This window comes from Babylonia areolata, chromosome 23, assembly GCF_041734735.1.
Source record: "Babylonia areolata isolate BAREFJ2019XMU chromosome 23, ASM4173473v1, whole genome shotgun sequence".
NCBI classification, from domain to species: Eukaryota; Metazoa; Mollusca; class Gastropoda; order Neogastropoda; family Buccinidae; genus Babylonia; species Babylonia areolata.
Window position 1 is genome coordinate 20,078,940 of NC_134898.1, and position 23,572 is coordinate 20,102,511.

The 23,572-nt window shown below is 42.5% G+C and overlaps 1 protein-coding gene across 4 annotated transcripts in view; it reads left to right on the forward strand.

Moving 5' to 3' along the window:
• The first annotated feature begins 10,573 nt into the window (after positions 1-10,573).
• The window catches only part of LOC143297728 (uncharacterized), a 248,167-nt gene continuing 235,168 nt past the window's right edge, over positions 10,574-23,572 (forward strand). For 2 of the 4 annotated variants that reach the window (XM_076610164.1, XM_076610160.1), the window contains exon 1: positions 10,731-11,123. The gene's annotated coding sequence lies outside the window, so the exon portion shown is untranslated. The other 2 variants (XM_076610161.1, XM_076610163.1) reach the window with 2 other exon arrangements.

Sequence of the window (23,572 nt, forward strand, 5' to 3'; positions counted from 1 at the left end):
GAGGTGTGACATGATCAGATTTCTTTTTTGCTAGGAGAAGTCGTGCAGCATTGTTCTGTACTTTCTGTAGTCTAATAAGAGACAAAGATGGTAAATCTGCTAAGGTAGAATTGCAGTAATCTAGTCTGGACAGGACAAAAGAGGAAACCAACTGAGCCATAATTACGTAACCTGCATGATGCAAATCATCTCTTGATCCCTTCGTGGAGGAGGAGGGATTTTGTTTAATGTCCCGTCACATATATTGGTGATTGAAGACATTTTGTTAAAGTATCAATGTATACATTTGAGTATTATCGTGTAGAAGGGGAGGGGGATGAATGGTGAGTTGGGGGAGACCAGGCAAATGAGGGAGGGGCTTGGGTGAATTTGAAAAAAAAATCTAAATACAATTACAGGAAATTACTTAAAGAACTTCGTAAAAAAGAGAGAAGTCGTTAAATCTAACAAGAGATCTCTTCGTTTTTCTTTAACACTATACGAAAATATATCTGCTTTTATGGAGTGATCCTGGACGGTTTTTGAAGCCTGTAACTACGACGATGAAATGCCTGTTTTTCCACTGAACGGAAATTCCTCAGAGCCGCACAAGAAATATATACGCGAAGCTGCTGCATGAAAAGAGAGTTTCAGTTTCAGTTTTCGTTTCAAATGGGCGTCAAAGAAAGCGGACTGATCCACATACACCACACACAAAATAATAAATGTTGGATATAACAAGAAATTTAAAGAAAAAATTAAGAGGCAGATGCCTGCCCCACGCAAAGAACCAACGCGTGCTTTGAAAACGTAAACCATCCTAACCTGGCTGAATTGTACGAGCTATACACCACTCTGGAAAAAACAACAACCCAACAACAACATTTAAAACACTGTTTTAGCTCGGCTTTCTTGTCAGCTGGAATCGATGTAATACGATTGTTGATCGATTTGGCAATAGTTAAAAGAAAAGTTTTCCCCATCAACGTTTTTCGTTTCTGCACACACTAAAAACCAAACTGTTCGGGTGGCATTCTGATGAAATTGATAAATTAGGGTTGTAATTGGTATTGACTGAGAAACAGATCAATTGTCCACAAAATACCCATGGGGTTGTTCGTTTTGATTGTGTTTATACAACAATGGTAATATTGGCAGTATCAAATCTTCCAGCTATTTCAATGTCGATATCAGAACGATTTTCTATAGGCCTACACCTTAACAACATTCTGGCAGATGTGAAGGAATATTACGGATTGAACCTTCATCATTGGGCGTTGCCTGATCAACTAGTTGATTAGGCTTGTGTGTGTGTGTGTGTGTCTGTGTGTGTGTGTCTGTGTGTGTCTGTGTGTGTGTCTATGTGTCTGTGTCTGTTTGTCTGTCAGTCTGTCTGTCTGTTTGTGTCTGTGTGTGTCTCTGTTTGTGTGTGAAAGAAATGGGGAGACAGACCGGAAGATAGAGAGACAGAGAGGGATATGGGTGGAAATCAATGAAAGGAAGAAAAGACAAAGAGAAATACAGAGAGAGAGAGATAGGGGAGGGGTGAAAGACAGAGACTAAGATACAGAATACAGACAGACAGATACATCGACAGGCAGTATGTGTTTCGGTGGGTGTGAATCTACGTTCTCTCTCTCTCTCTTCCCTCACACACACACACACACACACACACACACACACACACACGCCGCCCTGAACCACACACACACACACACAGAACATACCCACCACACGGAGCACACCACCGCCCTCCTAAATCGACCCACCAAGACACAATAAGGCTACATTCACACTAAGCCCCGCGAGTTGCTGACAGCCAACCAGTTGCCGTCAGTCTGACACAGACAGCAACAAACTTCAGTCAGACACAGCCAGTTGGCGTCAGAAGCAAGAAGCTTCCTAGAGGAAAGAAACGAATCATATAATTATCATCACTGTGATTTACCCTGCTACTAGTATCATTGCAGAGTTCCTTCCCTTCGACCAGCCATACGTCTCATATCTGACCCAAAGACTTAAAGATAGTTATACACAAAAATGGATAGAAACTTGTCGTAACTCTACAAAAGCCAATACCTACAGTCTATTTAAAAGCCAAATAGTTTTTGAAAATTATCAAGACATTTTGCCATTGTGCTATAACATCACAATGTTGAAACTCAGAATAAGTAATCACAAACTACCAATTGAGAAAGGGAGACACATGAAAATACCACAAGAAGCAAGATTGTGTCATCTTTGTGACATGAATCGAGTGGGAGACGAATACCACTTTGTCACGGAATGTCCTGCATTCAAAATCTCCGCAATCAGAATTTACCTAAGTATTACACAACACGTCCCAACTTCCACAAATATGCAACATTAATGTCTATTAGTAGTAAGAAAAAGTTACTAATTTTTGCTAAGTTCATTAAAGAAGGTTTTGATGTGTTTCGTTAGGAGCCATTTTCAGTCCGGATTCTTTGCCACTTATGCCTTAACTGTACTTGTTGAATAGGAATTAGAACAATGACTTGTGTTAATCTTGACACCGCATCCCGTACATATCCATTTGTAATTGCATGATCATGTATGCATGTGCGTATATGTATGTGTATATATATGTGTGTGTATATGTATATATATATATATATATATATATATATATATATATATATGTCTTTTTTTTTCTCTTGTATGTATCAAACCAATCCCAGTATTACTGGCAAATGGGTGCTAAAATAACATGCAAATTATTGTGTATTTTATTTTGTTACACCATGTCATTATTAATGCTATGCTCCAACTAACCCCCTAGTTCCCAGTTCAGGCTCAGCTAGTCAGATATAGAGCCGTATTGTAAATCTAAGTTGTGGTCTGTGCATTTGTCTATTCCTATTGCATTGTACCAGACTGATGATTACATTTGGCCTTTTATTTCATTTTATTCCCCCCCCCATTTGTATCCCCCCCCCTTTTGTTTCTTCTTTTTAAATTATCTTCGCTCTTCCTCTGTGGCTGTCATCCTGTTATTGTCATGTTTCCTTGTTTCTCTATGACTCAAAAGAGTTAATGGGAATAAACAAACTCTGAAACTCTGAATTAATTTTGTGCGCACACCACAAATCGAAATTCTGGCTGGTGGGCTGGTTGGAGATGGCTGGTGGCCAGTGTGATCACTTATCGCCGGCATACATGACGGCATACATCCTACTGCTGTCAGCAACTGGCCGGGGTTAGTGTGGACGTAGCTTAAGCCCGTTAGAGGCACACATAATTGACTACTTTGTGGGGAAAAAACGGGGAGGAAAAAAAAAAAAAGATAACAATCACGTCAGCTTACATTTCGTCCACAGTTATCCAGATATGTTTTGATACCAATGTGCGTGAACTGGCGTTTCTTTCTTTCGTGAAAAAAGAGGCTTTGTTTGGATTCGGTTTCACCATCCCCTTCACACGCACGCTCCAGACGCCTGTAGGTCCAGAGGTTAATTGAAGTGAATCAAATGTGTTATCTTTTATTGATAATTAATGATGGTGTCTGAATGGGAGAGGGGGCTGGGGTGGTGGGGGGTGGGGTGCGGGGGGTGGTGGTGGTGGGGGGGGGGGGGGGGGGTGCGGGGAAGGCTGTCGGGGAGAGATAATGGACGTCACATAGATATGTTTAGAAAAAAAGAAGAAGATAATTTATAGAAAGAGAGGGCTTTGACCAGGGATGGTGGTAGTAGGGACATTCTTAGCTGAGGAAGCGTTAAGTGATGTGTGGGGGGTAGAGGGGGGGGGGAGGGGTGCGTGCGTGCTTGTGTGCATGCGTGTGTGTGTGTGTGTGTGTGTGTGTGTGTGTGTGTGCGTGTGTGTGTGTGTGTGTCTCTGTCTCTGTGTGTAAAAGAAATGGAGAGACAGACAGGCGGGTAGGGGGAGACAGAGGGGAAAAGGCGGAAATCAATGGAAGGAATAAAACAAAAACAAAATAAAAGACGGAGAGAGAGAGAGAGACAAAGACCGAGGTTCTACCCCCCCCCCCCCCACCCCGTCAGCCCCCTACTAGACCTTGAGTGGCGATCAGAACGCTAGTCATTTGGATGAGACAATAAACCGAGGTTCCGTGAATAGCATGCACTTAACGCACCCAAGAGAACCCACGGCAACAGAAGAGTTGTCACTGGAAAAAAATCGTAATAAAACCCACTCAATACTAGACATGTGTGTGTCTCTATGTATGTGTGATGTGTGTGTGTGTGTGTGTGTGTGTGTGTGTGTGTGTGTGTGTGTGTGTGTGTGTGTGTGACTGGAATCTGACTCAATGACATAGGAAACGAATGATGAGCGCCCAAAGGCAACTAGTTCTCAGTGGGCTCTACCCAGGCAGAGAGGTTGTTGTTGTGCAAACGTGGTCTTTGACCGAAGATAGGCGCCGTGGAAGTATCCATACGAAACAGTCAAAACATCAAAAAACTTGGCGAATGGTAGGAAAGGCGAATAACAATTCGACAAGGTGTGTAGTGTGCACTGGACTCCGCACTGAACCAGCAACAACACACACCAACTTGTTGTCCTTAGCTACTCGGCAAGCAAGCTTTTCCCTTCATTCACATCATCTCCACACGGCTTCCAACGCTTCGGAAAAGACTTCCTATCATACTACCAAAATACTTGATCAGTTGTTTTAAAAGCAAAACCAACCAGTATGGAATGAAACGGCACTAGCGTGTATTTTAAGCATGGAAAAGGAGTTTCATGGTAAGGTATAAAGGACACAGGTATTTCCAAAGTTTCTTTTTTTTTTTTTTACAGTTTTGGACAGTGTAAATTGGAAGGGGTGGAAGTATTGCCACACTTTGAAACTGGCGTCGTAGTTATAAAGTTGTCAACTATGGCACACCAGGACACACGGAAAAGAAGGAGGAAAGGATGGGGATTTTTTCTTCCGATGAGGAAAGTGGCAGAATGCTTGTGACGCTTATCTGCCGATACACTGTCCGTGAGGGTCAGGGTTTGAATCCCGCTCTCGCCCTTTCTCCCAGGTTTGACTGGAAAATCAAACTGAATGTCTGGTCGTTCGGATGGGACGATAAACCGAGGTCAGTGTACAACACTCTCTTTGCATATAACCCGCGGCAACATAAGGGATGTTATTTTGGGGAAAAATATAGCAGAAATCCACTCTGATAGCTACACAATTATATATGCATACACTCAAAGCCTGACTGAAGGCGTTGGGTTATGCTGCTGCTCAGGCATCTGCTCAGCAGATGTGGTGTAGCGTATATGAATTTGTCCGAACCCAGTGACACCTTCTTGAGAAACTCAAACTCCGATGTCCTAGATCCCAGTTGTGCAGATTTGCTCGTGCCTAAACCCCACACAGTTATATCATACATGTTCATGACACTGTTACCAATGTAATGGTTGCCGAAATACAGAAATACCCACTGTATATGTATCAATCACGACAAAATCTATCAGCAAGTGTATGTTGTATCGTGGAAATGTGGGATAAGATGAGCACGACCCACTTTCTCCGAAAGCCCTTACAGACTGTAAGGCTGACCCTAATGTATACAATGGTCAACGGCATTGTAGACATCCCTCCAGACAAATTTCTCAAGAAAGGATCCAGCAAAACAAGATCAAATCATCGACACAAATTTGTCCATCTTAGCTCCTCCTCTGACCCTTATAAATATAGTTTTTTCCCATCAACCATCCCCGTCTGGAACTCCCTGCCTGCAACAGCAGCAGAGGCTCCCTCCTTGGTAGCTTTCAAGAGGGAGCTGAACAAGATCACAGTTTAGTCCCCCCCCCCCCCCCCCCCCACCCCCCTTTTTTTTTCTTCCTCCGGAGGGACGCTGCGAGTGACGGTGGGAGGGAATATGTATACATGTTCTTTCTCATTGTCACCCCCTTCGGTAGGAAGACAGGTCTACTTAGGTTATGACTAGGTTTTTACGCCTCTGCGCACACAGGTCATTGATAGTCAGTAATGACGGCTGACCTTCAAATTTGAAGATTGAAGACTGTACCCACGGACTGTGACTGTGAAAAAGTCCGGTTTTTGTTGTTGTTTGTTTGTTTGTTTGTTTTGTCAGGGTGTAGAGAACTAAACTGGACAGCTCACTGGTCAGAAATTGTGATCATTCCCCTCTGTCAATCATATGCACAGCACAGTCCATGCTCATGTTATCCAGCCCCAAACTGGCATTAGTGCCAATCAGGTTTGAGGGCTCTAGTACTGATCCTGGTGACAAGGACCTTGCCAAACTATGGATATTCTTTCATGTTCATACTATCATTTTTGAAAAAAAAATTATTATTTTACTTATTTATTTATTTATTTATTTTTTGCTTGCATGAGAAAGCTTCTCTTCAGCTAGGAGTGTAAGTAGCAAGTAGAAACAAGCCTGATGGAAACTCCATTGTGCGAAACAGCTGTCGCCTGCTGTGTATGCTAAAGTCCCCATTCGACTTAACAACATGGCTTAATTCGAACATTGATGAGGGGCTTTTAGATTCATGTCCCCTACCGTTGTCCTCTTTTCCAGCGATATTCAGTTGTTATGAATGAAATTTGAATCAAGACTGAACACGAAGACACCATAGTGCGGGTTTATCAACGAATCACTCAGTTATAGCATGTCCTGCATTATCCTGTGTTCCATTCAGGCACCTTAGATTTTGTATCAAGAGTTCCTTTTAGTCCGTTTAGTCTTTCGTTACTGGCCCCTCATAAGGTAATTGTCTGTTATCTCTACACTAATAGATTTCGAACAGGTCAGGTCAGGGGCATAGCCCTTGCTACTGGTACCATGTAACTCAGTACTACCTGCCGCATGTGAAGTCTCCCAGCGATGGACCAGGCAGAGGAGGAAACCTTTCCCAACGGCTGTGAAGGCGGAAGAGGATGACCAAAGGGCAGGGGGAGCTCTTATCCTTGGCTGGAAGTCCTCCTAGGAGACGGAGCTCCGAAGAAAAAACCTGCACCTGCCGAGGCCGTTCTGCACGTGGCAGTATCTGCACCTGTGGGACTGTGAGCGTCGGTAGGCGAGAGAGTGGGGAAGGGGCTGCACAACTCCTCTTCACTAAAAAAAAAGTCACCTGTGCTGGTCGAGAAAAGAGTTGGTGCTATCATTTTAATTCGCCCTCTAGCATATGCTGAGAGTAGATTTTGCAAGAATAACAACAGAGAGGAGTACCTGTAAAACTATGGCCAGTATCTATTTTGCTTGAAATGAGAATGCTTCTCTCCAGCGAGGACCCAGTTTTTAAAATCCCTGATGAATGCACATGCTAGCCAATTTTGTTCCTTCAAAGTGGAGATCAGCTATGCGCAGAAAACGACAGAAGTTTCGCGCTGTGGCACCCGATGAACACGCTTACAGTGCGAAACAGCTGTCGCTTGCAATAACCCCCACCCCCGGCCCTCCCCCCACCGCCCCCACCACCCCCACACCCCCTATTATCCACTTGCGATACTTCTTTTTTAAGGCTGAAAGTTAAAACATGACAGATTTCTGTTCCTTTCCCCACTTCTTTAAGTATAGACAATTGATATGTAAACTATTTTAAATGTTTCATGTGTGAGAACATATACCCACACATTCAGACACACACACACACACACACACACACACACACACACACACACACACACACCAGAGAGACAGAGGTACAAAGAGACAAAGAGACGGAGAGACACAGAGAGACACATAGATCACAGGCGATTATCCTCGACTCTGTGAACGCTTGGACGGGGATCAATATTTTCTGGCAAGTCTGCAAATCTCTCTCTCTCTGTTTATCTGTCTGTCCGTCTCTCTCTCACTTATGTCTGTGTCTCTCTCATGTTTGTTAGTCTATTTTTTCCTGTTGTGTGTGCGTGTGTGTATATGTGTGTGCGTGCGTGTTTATATATATATATATATATATATATATGTGTGTGTGTGTGTGTGTGTGTTACCCAGACAGACAGACATATGTAGAGCTGGTGGACAGACCCAGGAAGACATCCCTTCACTCGGAGAGCATCCCAAGGAACTGACGACCCATGATTGCTGGCGTCTGCGTCTTGATGCGTGGGATGAGGCTCAACAAGTGGGCTTTGCGTCAGCAGCTAGCTAGCTAGCGTGCGTGAAAGCGAGCGTGCGAGCTAGCGAGCGGGCGGGTGGGCAAGCGAGCATGCGAAAGAGAGAGACAGAGTGAGAGGCCGTCGTTCTAGAATTTCACCTCACCAAATTCGCCTCATCCCCTCCCCCTTCACACACACCCGCCCGGTGATTTTCTCGACAGCGTATGATAACCCGAATAATTTATAGTCAATGTTAGGATCCAATATCGTTTGATGAGTAAAATATAACGAGGTGTACATTTTTTTCCCTCCAAAATCACCCATGGTTTAATGAATCAAAATGAAAGCCAAGACAAAGAAATGTATAGGAAGAACACGAGCGCCGCCCACCGGGCTAAACAAATGTGCAGACTCGCCAGTGCCTGAACTTCCTTTCGTATACGCAGACAGAAAATTGATACGCATGTTAAATATCCCGGAATAATGTCAGTGATCAGTAGGTAATTGACAAGAATACATCCAGGATGCACCCCTCCGGAAACGGAGTATAGCTGCCTATGGTGGGGTAAAAATTAAACGGTCATACACGTTAAAGCCCACTCGTACATAAGAGTGGACGTGGAAATTGCAGTGCACGAACGCTGAATAAGATGAGAAGAAGAAGAAGAAGAAGAAACATCAAAACATGATGAACAATAAGAAAAAAAGAAACACACAGACCAACCGCGATATATGAAAATTAACAGTGCATGTGTGATGAACGATACCGCACAGACATACCAGTTTTCCACAAAATCGTGAAACAAAACGGAAAAACGATTAAAAACAAACCCCAGTTCCCAGGCGATCACCTGAATCAGTGATCATGCTTGTCTTTGAGCGAATTCAGTAAACCTTGCGTTAGAAATCTGAAGGTGCAGGGGTGATGAATGGAAATGGTTCTTTCTCATTGACCTCAACAGTTTTTTTTTTTTAATGTTACATTAACATACCATCAGTTTGTAAGGGGGACGTGGTTTCTTATTTTCCAATCAACCTGGATTCCATGGGTTACGCTGCTGGTCAGGCATCTGCTTGGCAGATGTGGTGTAGCGTATAATGGATTTGACTGAACGCAGTGACGCCTCCTTGAGCTACCGATACTGATACTAAGAACTGAAACTTTTGAAATCACCTTTATTATCATTTCTAAAATGTTTCGGTTATTTTTCGACCAACACAATAGTTATGAGAATTCAGGATATGTAAGTCGTTTACGACAAAGACCTTCAGGACAACAGAGATATTTAAGTGCAGAGTGTCTTGCTCAGGTTACATCTCTCGGTTAACAACATTTTATGGCAGTCGGCGTTGGGATAGTTCCTCAGGCAATCTGGCCCCAAAGGCTGCAGCACAATTAGCCAGTGCAAGCTTACACACACACACACACACACACACACACACACACACACACATATGTGCGTGTTCTTGCAGCGAACAATGTAGGAGGGATCGGCTTTATCCCATCTCAGTGTTTATATTTCCAGTCTCAAATGGTCCGAATTATAGCGGCCAAGCAGTCCTACCATGGACTGCAGACAGATAGAGCCAAGGAAATAGTTTCTAGAAAACAAATACTTATACATTACCTCCATCCAAAAGTAACATTACGGTATGAAATGAGAGATAACAGGTAGAAAAAGAAAGCAATAGATAAGGAGCAGTTTCTGGGAGACGCAAGCCTCACAGAAATATAGTGATGGAAAAAAAAATTGTTCACCTACATGGACTGTAGAAAAGCACGTTGAAACTCTGAAATTTCAGACTCTGTTGTGACCGTTCACATTACACAACTGTCATTTATTGTGTTCATTGTTTTTTGTGGTTATTGGTTGTTTGTTTTTTGATGTTCATAGCCGTCAGCGTTAGTTGACTCTTTATCAATGACTAAAGTTATCATGTTGTGTTCATAGCCAGTGCATCGTTTGGTTGCTTAGTGTGATCATCTTGCTGGTCAATGTATTCGAAATGATAGTCAGAGTCTGATTGCGTTGGTGGTCAACGTGATATTGTTGGTGGTCAGTCCTATCGTGCTGATGGTCAGTCACATCGTGTTGATGGTTAGTGTGATCGCTGTGTATGGTCTACCTTCAATGTGTTCGTGCCGATCTTCAACTGGTCTTGTCGATTGCCGGCGTTTGTGAATATGCATGCTCTTGCTAGGTCAGTTTGAGGCGTTGTCAATTAATTGGAAGGGTGAACGGGGGAATGCCTTCCATCATCGATATATATTTCGTCACCGTTACCTACATTTTTTTCCATAATAATAGGCAACACTGATCATTTCACCCTCTAGGCAGACTCAGTACCAGACGTGTCTACATTTTGCAACCGGGGGATAAAACGTAGGGTAGGGGTAGGCATGTTCTGAAAGACTTCTTGTCTTTCCTCTTCTCCGCAACACACACACACACACACACACACACACACACACACACACACGCACACACACACACACACACACACACACACACACGTGTGCCGGACGAGGAGTGCCGCGCACGGGCCATATTTATAGGAAGGAGTGGCGCGGGCTGCGCTCTTAGACTCTCAGCACCGAAGACAGATCAGGAGAGCAGCTACCACCACCACAACCACCACCACCATCACCACCACCACCACCACCAACATCAACGCCACCGCCACCGCCCGACAAGTCAGTCTCTTGCTGTAGCCACTGTCACTCCTTACCGACACTCTCACACACGCACACACACCACACACACTCCACACAGGCACGTGACGTTCGTTGGCATTGTCGTTTGTGCCGTCCTCACTCCACTGACTGACGAGTAGTCTCCGAGACTGCTGCTGCTGCTGCTTGCTGGTTTCACATCCATCCGACTGGTGTTCGCGGCTGGCCGATAGTTAATCCATCATTTCTTAGATATATATAAAGGGCTTCTCTTGCCTGTCTTCGGGGAAAACTTCTGACTTGCTGCTCGTCGCTGAGAGACTGCCGACTGAAAATCGGACCCTTCTTCTTCTGCGACTTCTTCAACGTCCCAGGACCGGTTTTCTAGACCTTTTTCGTCTTTTGGCTGCAAGTGGCACGGTAATATGGAGCTGTTATTAATTCTCTGTTTTCTGTAGTTTCTTCCTGATTTGTTTCTTGTTTGGTCTTTTTAATTTGTTGCGTTTTGTTATAGATGCTATGTTGTTGAATGAATGCGGCGTGTGCGTTTCATGGATTGTATATTGATTCCATTCTGGTCTGTCAGTTTTCCTCCGTTACTGGTCTCGTTACCTGTTGAATGGACGGAAGTTGGGGGGTGCGTTTCAGTCTTATGTTTCTGTTCTCGTCTTTCTCTTTCGAACTGTTTCTTCTTGTCCCGCGCGTTGATTAATGTGAAGAGTGGGTGTGTGCTGTCTTTTGTTTGCAAATGAACTGTAGCATACTTTTCATTCTTGTTTGCTGTTTGTCTTCTCTAGGGTTTTTTTGGTTTTTTAAAATTATTTTTATAGTTTGTAGACCTTCTGTTATTTACTATTCTAGGTGCATAACCATTCTAATTGTTGAGTGTATGTGAAGACTACTATACCCGTCGTGTTAATTACGACTGATAACATATTTTAGTTGTTTTGGCGTTTTCTGGTTAACATTCTGTTCCCTCGTTTTCACTGGGGCTCTTTCTTTCTTTTTTCTTTTTCTTTTTTTCACTCCGACGGACTGTATCTAGGATGGGTCAAGCTACGCTGAGTCCAGCCTCTTCTGAATTTCCTCTGACGCAAGCACTGTCCTCTCTGACATCACATTTCCGTCAACCCCCCTTCCGTCTTTCTTATTTTGCATTTTTCTTTCTCTTCTTTTTCCTGTGAGTTTTTTGTTTTTTGTTTTGCTTTCTGCCGTTCATCCTCCCCCCCCCCCTTTTTTTTTTTTTTTTTGGTCTGCCTTTCTTTCTTTCTCTTCCGACTGTAAGAACTCAGTAAAGCATTCGACCTTTCTCTGTGTGTAAGAGGGTGGGTGGGTTGGAGTACTCTATAGTGTTTATTTTTCTATCTTTTTTTTCATCATAAATATCTTGCGGATGATTTTTCTGTCCTGCAATATACAAACAAAGAAAATTGGAGACAGGAAAAAAAAAAAAAGCAAAGGGGCGGCGCTCTCAGTGTAGCGACGCGTTCTCCCTGGGGAGTGCAGCCTGAATTTTTACACAGAGAAATCTGTTGTGACCAAAAGAATAATACAATACAATACAATACAATACAATATATGTTACTTTTTATCTCATTTCATCTTATCTAATGTCATATCAATACGCCATGTCTACTGCCTCACGCGTGTGATCGCTCTTATCGTATGGTTTGGTTTCAAACGTATTGATCTCTTTTTCTTTTCTTTTCTTTTTTTTTTGTTTGTTTTTTTTGTTGTTGTTGTTGTTGCTGCTGATCGTATCACAACGTTTCACGGTTAATGCAAGGCTAATGCAATGAAGGCTAAAGGTCAGAAGTTACAGAAGAGAAGCCAAATCGTGGTCACTAAATGCCTCTCTGAAGAAAATGATTTTTTCCCTTCAGTTTGTATATAGAAGGTTATTTTCGAGAAATCCTAGAACCAAAGTTATGAGCAAGCCTGTGGCACATTTTCGCAAAATAGAAAACAAAATGAAGTAGTAAAAAACTGGTTTTTTGGGGGGGTTGTGTGTGTGTGTGTGTGTGTGTGTGTGTGTGTGTGCATGTGCTCAAAATCGCTGACTTTCGGGAGAGTCCATGATATTTTGCTTTTTTTCACACATTCATTTCACACTTAAAAAGTGAAGCGATTTGCAGTTTTTAAGGACTGGTGGTACGTTTATTCAAATTCACATACCTTAGTAATAAGAATCAACAGATACGGGATTTTGTTGTTGTTGTTTTGTTTTGTTTGTTTGTTTTTTGAAAGAGACTGAATTTATTGACAAAATGACACGATTCTACCATACTGCTTGTTTAGGGGAAAAGGCCGTCAACATTGATACTATAAAAAAGAGGAGTCGCACTTTGTTTTTAGACATTTTTGAAAAACACTTCTCAGAGAAATCAACAGAATCCCACAGCCCAACCCCAACCACCTTGTATTTGATGAGAAGAATGACGATGAAAAGATTGTCTTTAAATCATAAGAACGGAATGATTTTTGAATGTGTGAACGCCAATGATGAAGAGATGTAGCAAACAAAGCAACTAGCGAAGTTAACTCAAAGCCAGGAACTTGCTTCGCTTTTGGTGTTGATTGTGATTTAAAAAAAAAAAAAGATAAACAAACAAAATCATTAAACAGCCTCTGCAGCAAAAAAACTGTGCAGCGTAATCTTTCACCCTGAAAACTCAGGGTAGATAATTTACCCATTGAGGTTCTTAATTAATCTTTATTCGTTATAACCATTTTTGTGAGTCTCCACCAGAATCCCAACAAAAGATCTTTTCTTTTCAACGTCCAGTTCTTCCCTCGTCAAAGAATGTAACGTAATCCTTCAGGCAGATAAGTGTAGATATGAAAATCCGTCCCGACGTGATGTTGGGTCCTTATGAGGCAGTTCTGATTGGTGAAAACTAGTGAGATGGTCACTGGAGTAAAAACAATGTGATGCTAGTTTGTACCAACTCACTCTCTCCCTACTTTAAGGACCAAGACTTAATATCAAACCCATATGATACCCTGAAACAACAAGACTATCAAATACATATGGTACCCCGAACCGACAAAGCTGGAGAGGACAATAAGCAATACATTTACTGTCTTCGTTCAAATACAACCGAAGAAATAAACGCTCTGTTCAAGTCACTTACCAACTTTGTTTTTCTCAGCTACCTCAAACCAAGGAGCAAAGCCGGAACAATACTGTGAAAGGAAATGGGTTAGTTTCGACACGTAAAAAAGCAAAAGAAAACCAAACAATTAAAAAACAAAAAAGAAACCACAACAGAAACGGACAGCTGTGTTTTTCAGTTCTTCCATAGTTGAATGAATATCAAACAAATCCCAGCAGAGACGAAGGAGGGATTGAAAATGCAGTGCAACACTACTAAGTGTCAGCAAACAGACCCACCAATTTTTTTTTTCTTTAGGATTTGGGAGAAAAAAATGTGTTGTTCCAGACATGAATGCTTGATTGTACACGGATGGTTTACAGGAGGCGTCTTAAACAAAGCTGTCACGCGGACAGTGATCATGTATCAACAGCACCACTAAGCTTCTTCTGCTCTGAAGCCTCCGACCATAGGGCCACCACTGGTGACCTGGCAACTACCAGTTCTGCTCCATTTCTCCCTGTTCCTCGTCTCTCTGTCAGTGCTTCGCTCAGTCTCAGGCCTGACCATTCTGGGATGTTGTCCATCCATCCCTTTATCTGTCTGCCCCTCTCTTTCTCTCTCTCTCTCTCCTTCCTTGCACTGCGTCTTGCAAGATTATTTGTCTGGAGCCAAATGTCCTCTCTTTCCCTTGCCCATTCAGGGGCTTACGTCAGCTTGAGACAAATAATTGCATTCCTAAGCTCGGTTGCGCTCTTAGCAGCACTAAGTTTGCTTGCCGCTACGTATTTGCCCCTATGTCTACGCTAATTCCACAGACATAAGATAATTCTAAACCATGAGCATACAGCGCTTCTAAGATCTTCTTGCAACCAATCCCTGATATAGAAGTGAATGTCTTTTCTAGAAACAAAAAGACGAACGTGTTTTCTTGTTTTGAAAAAAAGAAAAAGAAAAAAAGTTCTTGATTTACTATATGTGATTTTAAACAATTTCTGAAATCGACTTTGTACCGTATGTCAGGAGATTCTGGAATGATTTGTCGGAGAGCCAACTGCATGGAGTGCCTGGGCGGCCACCTCAATTATGTGTGGTAACAGCGTTACAAAAGAGCACAGCTTGACCAGCGGTCACTGTCCCTCTCAGCACTGTCCCTCTGGAACTGACACCCCCTTCCCCCACCCCCTCCCTAAAACAATTGCTCCCTAGGTTCGAATTTCGCTGAGAATGCGTCTTTCTTCAAAACGCTTATCGATCAGTTGTCGCAGTCGTTTTCATTCCTTATTGTTTGTTTTTTTGTTTGTTGTTATTTTGCTGCGACCCCTATTGCCTACATACCACCTTCCCCACCCAGTCCCTCCTTCCTCGCTTCTCTCTCTCTCTCTCTCGCTCACACACACACACTCTCTCTCTCTCTCTCTCTCTCTCTCTGTCTCTGTGTGTGTCTCTGCCACTGTCTTTGTGATTCTGTTTACACATTTATGTCTGTCTGTCTGTCTGTCTGTCTGTCTCTCTGCCTGTCTGGTGTCGAATGAGCGCACATGACATCGCGCTTGGATATAATGTGTTCGCGTGCTGTATACTGCTATAAATTAAAAAAAAAGATGGTTGTGGTTTTTCTTATTTGGTTTTTGTTTTTCAATCATGATGATATTCTTGTAGAGGTTTGTCAGGACAATGCCACTTATAATGCATTAAGACCACCATAAAAAAAAATCCTGAGTCTGTGGAGGACATGATTAAAAAAAAAAAATTAGCATCAACGAAATCAGAACAAATTAGATGCAAGAATTGTTTTGATTACAAATCATCCCGCACCAACTCACATGACTGGGCATTATAAAAAAAAAAGAAAGAAAAGAAAATGAAAAATAAGGGAAAAGGTGAATCAGAACAAAAGCACAATAGAAAGGCATACAGGAATCAACGAAACGACGGTGGAAGGAAATAAAGTTTTAAATGCTTCTTAAAAAAAAAAGTCAAAATAAGTGAATATGACCACTTATTGAATCGTTCATCTGAACTGAACAAGATAAAAACAAAAAGAAAGATAATAAAGAGAGAAAGAAAGAAACGTTGATCGATAGCTCTTCAAAAATGTAGCAAATGGTTAGGCATTAGAAAACAGAAGAAAACAAAAAGAAATAATTATTAAAAAAAACACCCAAAAAAAACAACTAAAGAGAATCAAATGAACAGATAATGCTTAGAGACTCTTGCATCGTTTTAACATAAATGACTGAGCATTAATAAAAAAAAGAAAAGGAAAGGAGGGAGGAAAGAAAGAAGGGAATAAGGAAGAAAGAAGATAAATCGCCATAGAAAGGGTTAATTAAAGTTTCTGTCGCCATTCTTATTAGAATTAAGGCTTTTTCAGTTTGTTAAGCGTTTGGAATGATTAATTAAGGTCATGGTCTTACTTGCGCACGTCAACGTTGATTCCGTTGAAAGAAATCTGCTGAAAGAATATCAGGAAATCAAGTCAACTAAACTCTGATAGAACATCATCAAATATCTTGTCTTGAAATGTGGTGTGAAATCAGTGCTGCTTCACAGCTCTCATTAATTCATCGCTGTCTTCTTTGTTACTCTTCCTTCTCTCCCGTCCCTCTCAAAGAAATAGGTAAGTGTTATTTTTGTTTTGTTTGTTCATGTCTTTTTTTCTTTCTTGTTGACAGATATCACACACACACACACACACACACACACACACACACACAACACAACACAACATAAAAAATTCCACTCACAAGAGAAATCGGAATAACGCCCTGCCTACAGTCACGTAGGAATATTTACATGTCCTGGAAAGCGACCAGGTCGACGCCATCTTGTAATCTGAAGAGTAGTTGTGGCCCTTTCCGACCCAAGAGTTGCACGCCTTTCTTCGCCAGGCTGCGATGCTTTCCTGTCGAGCGGCAAAGGAAACAGATGACAAGTGCGATACCTACTGTGGAAAAATGAACGCACTTCTATGAGATGACAAAGTTTCAGACTGCCTAGGGCTGAACTGTAGTTTTCTTTCTTTCTTTCTTTCTTTGTTTTTGTTTGTTGGTTGGTTTCTTTCTTCCTTTCTTTCTTTCTTCTTTTTTTCTTTTTTTCATTCTTCTTTCTTTCTTCCTTTCTTTTTTTGTTTCTTGTCATCGTGTAAGTTTCCTGTGTGTGAAATTCCATGTCAATAGACCAGACGAAGATGCTGGACCACATTCTGGACTGAGTTTTAAGCGTTCATGAAAGTCCGCTCATTCCATTTGGTTTAAAACAATTATATCTGAACCTATCACAATGCAAACACAATGGATTCGCCAGTCCTGTGCCACCCCCACCCCTCTCTTCTCTAGTCCCTATCTTTTTATTATTATTATTAATTTCTCTTTAGAGCTTTCTTACTCCTTCAACGATGTAGATTTTCGATCGATTTAATTATCTACCTGCTTGAACATTGCGGATAGACGGTCACCACCCGGAACATATTGTCTGGGCGAATTAAACTGTAACTGAAAGGTGTTGAAGTTGTGTTGGTCGTTCAAAATGGTCTATATTCTTTTTAAAAAAAAGTTTTACAATTAAACTGGCCTGTTCGCCTTTTTCATAATCCGTAATTCACATCTCTCCGCCTCTGTCTCTATATCTGTCTGTCTCTCTCAGTCTGTCTCTATTGCTCTATATTTCTGTTTCCTCTGTCTCCTCTCCCTCTCTCGTTCTATTTACTGTATATTACGAAAACTTTCGGAGATGCGTGTGCATAGACTGTAAATAATGTAACAACCCGACCACCTACAGAGAACTGAAAGTCAAAACAGTGTCTTTTCGCATGACTTCTTACATTCGTTTTCTGCAAACATACGCACGACCGGACCTCGATTTGTCGGTTCACGCAAGCGGATAATCTGTTTCTCAAAATCCTGTAAAAAAAAGAAAAAAAAGGGGGGTAGGGGGGACATGGGATGGACGAAGGAAGGTGGTAAGTTGGAGGGTTGGAGGGGGAAAAAAGGAGGGACATAGCAGTGTAGTTAAGACGCTTGTCTGTGAGAACAGTGTCCGTGAGTATCAGGGTTCGAATATCAGTCTCTCCCTTTCTCTCAAATTTGACTGGAAGAATCAAACTGAGCGTCTGGTCATTCGGATGAGACAAAAAACCGATGTCCAATGTGCGACACACACTTGGTGCACTGAAACAGAACCCACGGCAACGTGAGGCCTGTGTCTGTCCTCTGGCAAAACAAAAAAAGATGTAGAAAAAGCTCACATTGACCATCCGGAACATATTGTCGAGAAACCCGTACACACATATGTGCATGCACTCTAGACCCGACTGGCGCGTTGGCTTGTTACTTCTATCTAGCAGTTACTGCTAGGTAGCTGCCTAGCAGATGTGGTGTAGCGTATATAGAATTATCGGAATACAGTATACCGCTTCCTTGAAAAACTGAAACTGAAATGAAAAGAGACGGAAGCTTAATGGAGAAGAAGGGGTGATGAGTAGAGTGGGGTGGGGTGGGGTGGGGTGGTGGTGGTGGAAGGAGAGGGAAAGGCGAGAAAGAATCGGAAGATAAAATAAACTAACAGACTGCACCCACTTTTAAGGAGCACTGCAATCCTCTTCCTTTCTTCACGTGGAACTCTCCCAGACCCATTTAGTCATTGTGTCGGCAGCGGGGGTCCATGGTGGTTCGGGAATTCCCTAAAGAGGTATTATTGTGTGGAGAGAGTTGTCCCTCCGGCTAACAGCCGTTTTGCTTCCGACTTCAGCAGCGGTTCAATAATGTCTGCTGACGTGACCTAAAAGAACTGCACGGGTAACACGCAGGGAAAAGAGCAGCAGAAGGAGAACAGTAGCAGCAGCACGAGGAGGAGGAGGAGGAGGAGAAAATGAATGGAGATGAGACAGAAAAAAGAAGAAGAGGATGAGGAGGAGGAGAAACAGGAGGAGGAGGAGGAGGAGGAGGAGGAAGAGCAAAAGAAAGATGGAGGAAAGGGGATGAAGGAAGGAAGGAAGGAAGGAAGGAGGAGGAGGAAAAACAGGAGGAGGAGGAGGAAAAGCAAAAGAAAGATGGAGGAAAGGGGAGGAAAGAAGGAAGGAAGGAGGAGGAGGAGGAAGAAGAAGGCAGAGTAAAAAAAAAAAAAAAGAAAGAAAGAAAAAAAAAAACTGACATAAAAAGATAAAAAGAGGAAGGTGAGAAAGAAAGGGGAAGACAACAATAAGAAATTGCTTGAGACACAAAATGTCTGGAAACAAGAGCTGGAAAATTGTTCCAGAGAAACACAAAAAAGACAAAGCGCTAATGTTATGGTGGGGCAGGGAAGGGTGAAATCAGAGGACATGGGAGATTTATTCCGCGCAAAATAAGGCACAACCGGCTTAATCTGTTCCAAAAACAATGACTGTCACCCAAACATCCATGTTGTTATGTTAAAAGTAACAAACAAAACATGTTTGGCATTGGTCCAATGCCTAGAGCGAACGCTACAGAAACGAGAAACCCGGAAAAAAAGAAGAAAAAAAAAGAGTTCTTTCTTTTCCTCTGCACTGAACCTTGAGTCGACGTCTACATGCGAGTTCCTGTATGAGACAGTAATCCGAGTCCTGGTGTGCGCGCATGCACACAAAATAACTTTGTTTTTCAATGGAAGTGTCAAAAGATATGCTTTTTCAAACAAGTTTTCTTCTTCTTCTTCTTTTATCCTGCAGTCTCCGACTGAAGGGGCACCACTGATAACTTGTCAACCAGATCTCTTCTACAAACAACAACAACAACGAATATTTATATACGAAAAAACCTAACACACACACACACACACACACACACACACACACACACACACACACACACACACACACACACACACACACACACACACACACACACACACAAACAAAACAAACAAACAAACAAAAACAACCCAGAAAACATTGGAACATACAGACATGGAAAAATCAGTGTGTCGACGTATTCTCCATTTTGAGAGCAGCCGGCCGAATTTCATACATAGAAATCAGCTTTGAGTAGACAGTACGAAAAACACAGACCACAACAGACCCTGTGCTACTGTGATCGGAAACGACAGAGAGATACAGACTGGTGGTCTCTCGGCTGTATCGGCTGCCGTCAGTACCACCAGTACCGCCATCACTCGGAAATGGTGAGAACCATACTGTCTGCCTCTCAGTTTCATTGATTGGAAGACGGACGGGGCAGTCCGGTGAAAGGGGCAAAGAAGGACCCTGCATGAATTTATCCCTCTGGGATCAATTTGTGACATGTTGTGACAACGGATCTCGTGATTTGTTTGTTGTTTTTTTTCGGATGAAAATAAGCTTGATAATAGCAGGAGGATCCGCCGTGAGTATTACAGAATGTTTCTGATTGTCTTGTGCACGGATTAAAATCAGGTCAGTACAGCACTTACTAAAACAGTCACAATAATAAACCAACAAAAAATAAAATAAAACAAGAAAAACGCTCTGAAATAGAATTCAATAAAGCAATCTCAAACCATTGCTTGAGTTTCTTCGGCTTGAAAATATACCGAACAATTGACGACATTTGGCAAGAATACTTTAGAACACCCCGATAGTGGAGGGAAACTAATGTAGGTAATAACCCACCTGCTATTATAAAATAACTTTACAAAGACAGATAAAACAGACAATTAATCAGAGAAAGGGAGTGGAAAGCTCGAGGACGATTTAAACCCTTCAAAGACTGCAACTCGATGCCACCTGAATATTCTCTTGAGGATGAGATCCAATGGAGATATGTCTGATTTGACTGCAGTTTCAACCCCTGTGGCTTTGTACAGCATCTCCAACATGAGATACTTTGTAACCAACAGCATGGCTTCAGAAGAGGGAGATCCTGTGAAAAGCAGCTTCTGGAGTTCATTGACGAATGCCTGGAAAACATGGAACAGAGGCTACAGACAGATGTCCTTATCACAGACTTTGCGAAGGCCTTTGATAAGGTCAGCCACAGTCTGTTCCTGCGTGAACTCCAGTATTACGGCATTCGTGAAGAAACGAACAGATGACCCATCCATACATGGTTCAAGAACTTCCTGACCCGGCGTAAAATGAGAGTGATCCTGGAGGGAGAGTAATATGAGGAAACAGAGGTGATATCAGGTGTTCCCCAAGGTACAGTGCTGGGTCCTATACTCTTCCTGTGCTAAATAAATAACCTGCCACAATCCACAAAATAAACAGTACGCCTTTTCGCGGATGACCGTCTCCTGTACCGAGAAATCCACTCCTTCCAAGACCATATCACCCTACAGAAAGACCTGGACAGTCTGGAAGTATGGGCGGAAGACTGGAGAATGCAATTTAATGCACAGAAATGCTACATTCTATCCAGCAAAGGAAAGTCTCCATACTTTTACAGACTAAATGGAGACATACTACAACAAGTTCAACAGCTGCGTGATGCAAATGCTATAAAATCAAAAGTTTACCTCCTTTAGAGGATCCTCGTAAAACCATACGACTTACTACAATGTTTAGGATTGTTGACAATCAAATACTGGCCCCACCACCAGGAAAGTTCATGACACCTGCAAGCAAGACCAGCAGAAGATCCAAGCCTATATCTTATAAAGACCATGATATAGACAATGTATTAGAAAGAAGAACTTTCAGAAAACAACAGCAAGGGCTTTGTCATTCCATTCTGCAGGACAGACCAGCTAAAGAACTCACTCTTTGTGAAAACAATAGCGGAATGGAATCAGCTGGAGGAAGAAGTTGTGAGCGCAGAGACGACCGCAGCATTCAAGGCGGCCATCAAAAGACCCCTGCCAGCTACTGTTTCCCATCAATAACATTAGTAGTAGTAGTTGTTGTTTTTTTTTTGTTTTTTTTTAATTTATTTATTTTTATTTTTATTTTTTTTATTATTATTTTTTTTTTTTGCATGCACTCTCCCAAGTTCCGTTGCGACGATTGTCATACTGGCCCCTGCGACGTATAGATCCTGATCCTGATCCTGATGAGTTGCTGACTTCCTCAGCAATAGAGGACAGGCGGTGGTCATCAACGGGGTTAGCTCCAGCTTTATTGACGTCCCCCTCAGGGGTACCACGGGGTTCAGTTCTTGGTCTGTGCCTCTTTTTGATTTACATCAATGATCTGCCCGAGATGCTGGCATCAAAAGCAGATGGTACGATAGTGTACAAATTGTAGCAGCGCCCCAGGACCATCAATGTACAGCTACAGCAAGACCTCGCTGAGTGGGAGAAGAGCTGGGACATTGTGTTCCATCGTGGAAAATGCTACACCCTGCCTGTAACAAGAAGTAGAAAAAACGGGAGCAAGCGTACGAACTACATGGCCATGTACTGCCAACAGTCGGCTCCATCGCATACCTCGGAATATCAGTCAGCAAAGACCTTAGCTGGAAGGAAAAACATTGTGAACTTCATTCTGTTCCAAGGTGAACAAACCGTAGGGTTCTTGAATTTTAAAGTAAGCTCCCAGGGAATCGACATACAAGTCCTTTGTCCGTCCTGTACTTGAATTTTCATCATCCGTTTGGGATCCACACCAACATAAGGACATCGACTGCCTGGGGAATCAGTCCAACGACGTGTAGCAAGATTTCTAATGAAGCGCTATAATAACACGTCATGCGTGTCCGACATGATCGACTAGCTCAAATGGCCCAACTCTCCAACAGCCAGGTGTGAATAGATACCTAACTCAGGATGAAGAACGTTAAAGGTGTGGAAAGAGAGTGCTGGTAACCACCTCCCTCTGCCAGCCCCTAAACACAGTGAACACGAAAGCACTGCAGTGATGGCTGTAAAGGACTGTGAGAATACTCCTCTCTCTCTCTCTCTCTCTCTCTCTCTCTCTCTCTCTCTATATATATATATATATATATATATATATATATATATATATATATATATATGTGTGTGTGTGTGTGTGTGTGTGTGTGTGTGTGTGTGTGCGTGTGAAATTAAAGCATGTAAAATCATAATTTCTCTCTCTCTCCCTGTGTGTGTGTGTGTGTGTGTGTGTGTGTGTGTGTGTGTGTGTGTGTGTGTGTGCGCGCGCGCGTATGTGTGTGTGTGTGTGTGTGTGTGTTTAGCAAAAACAGCTGTTGAATGTGTCAGTAGAAGGCATGAACCAAGATGCTTACTGGTGTCGACTGGTGGCGTGTAAACGGCTTTCTTCGATTTTCTATGGTTTGGATTGAGGAGCGGCGACTGTCCTGTTTCTATTCTCCGTGTTTCTATTTGTCTGTCAGACAATCTGTCTGTGTCTCTGTCTTTCTCTCTGTCTCGTGTATCTCTGACTAGAGTTTCGGTATCACTATCTCTCTCTCTCCCTGTGTCTCTGTCTCTCTGCTTTCTCTGTGCTTTCTTTCTCTTTTTTTTCTTTTCTTTTCTTTTCTTTTTTTTTTAAACATGGGTTATACCTCGTTCTTGGTCTTAATGTGACACCTCAGTGTTGATTAAATGACAGGACAGGACTCCCGCAGTGTTGGTGGGAAAGAACTAAGACGAACATGAAAATTTCTAATCAGACTGTCCACTGAGCGCTCTCAGTGTGAAACAATACCTCTTCTGTGACAGAAGAAGGCGCCGTCAGCAGTCGCTGCAGCCAGAGAGCAACAGCTGTTTCGCCATGTGAAGAGTGCATCGGGATTGCGATTGGTCACTGACTAACTTGACTGCCATCTGGAATAAAGAGTTCTTACGGCCATCGGTAACTGTGAATTCACGGTGTTTAGAATTTTGGAACTGGTTGGCGGTACCCAGTCTTCTACC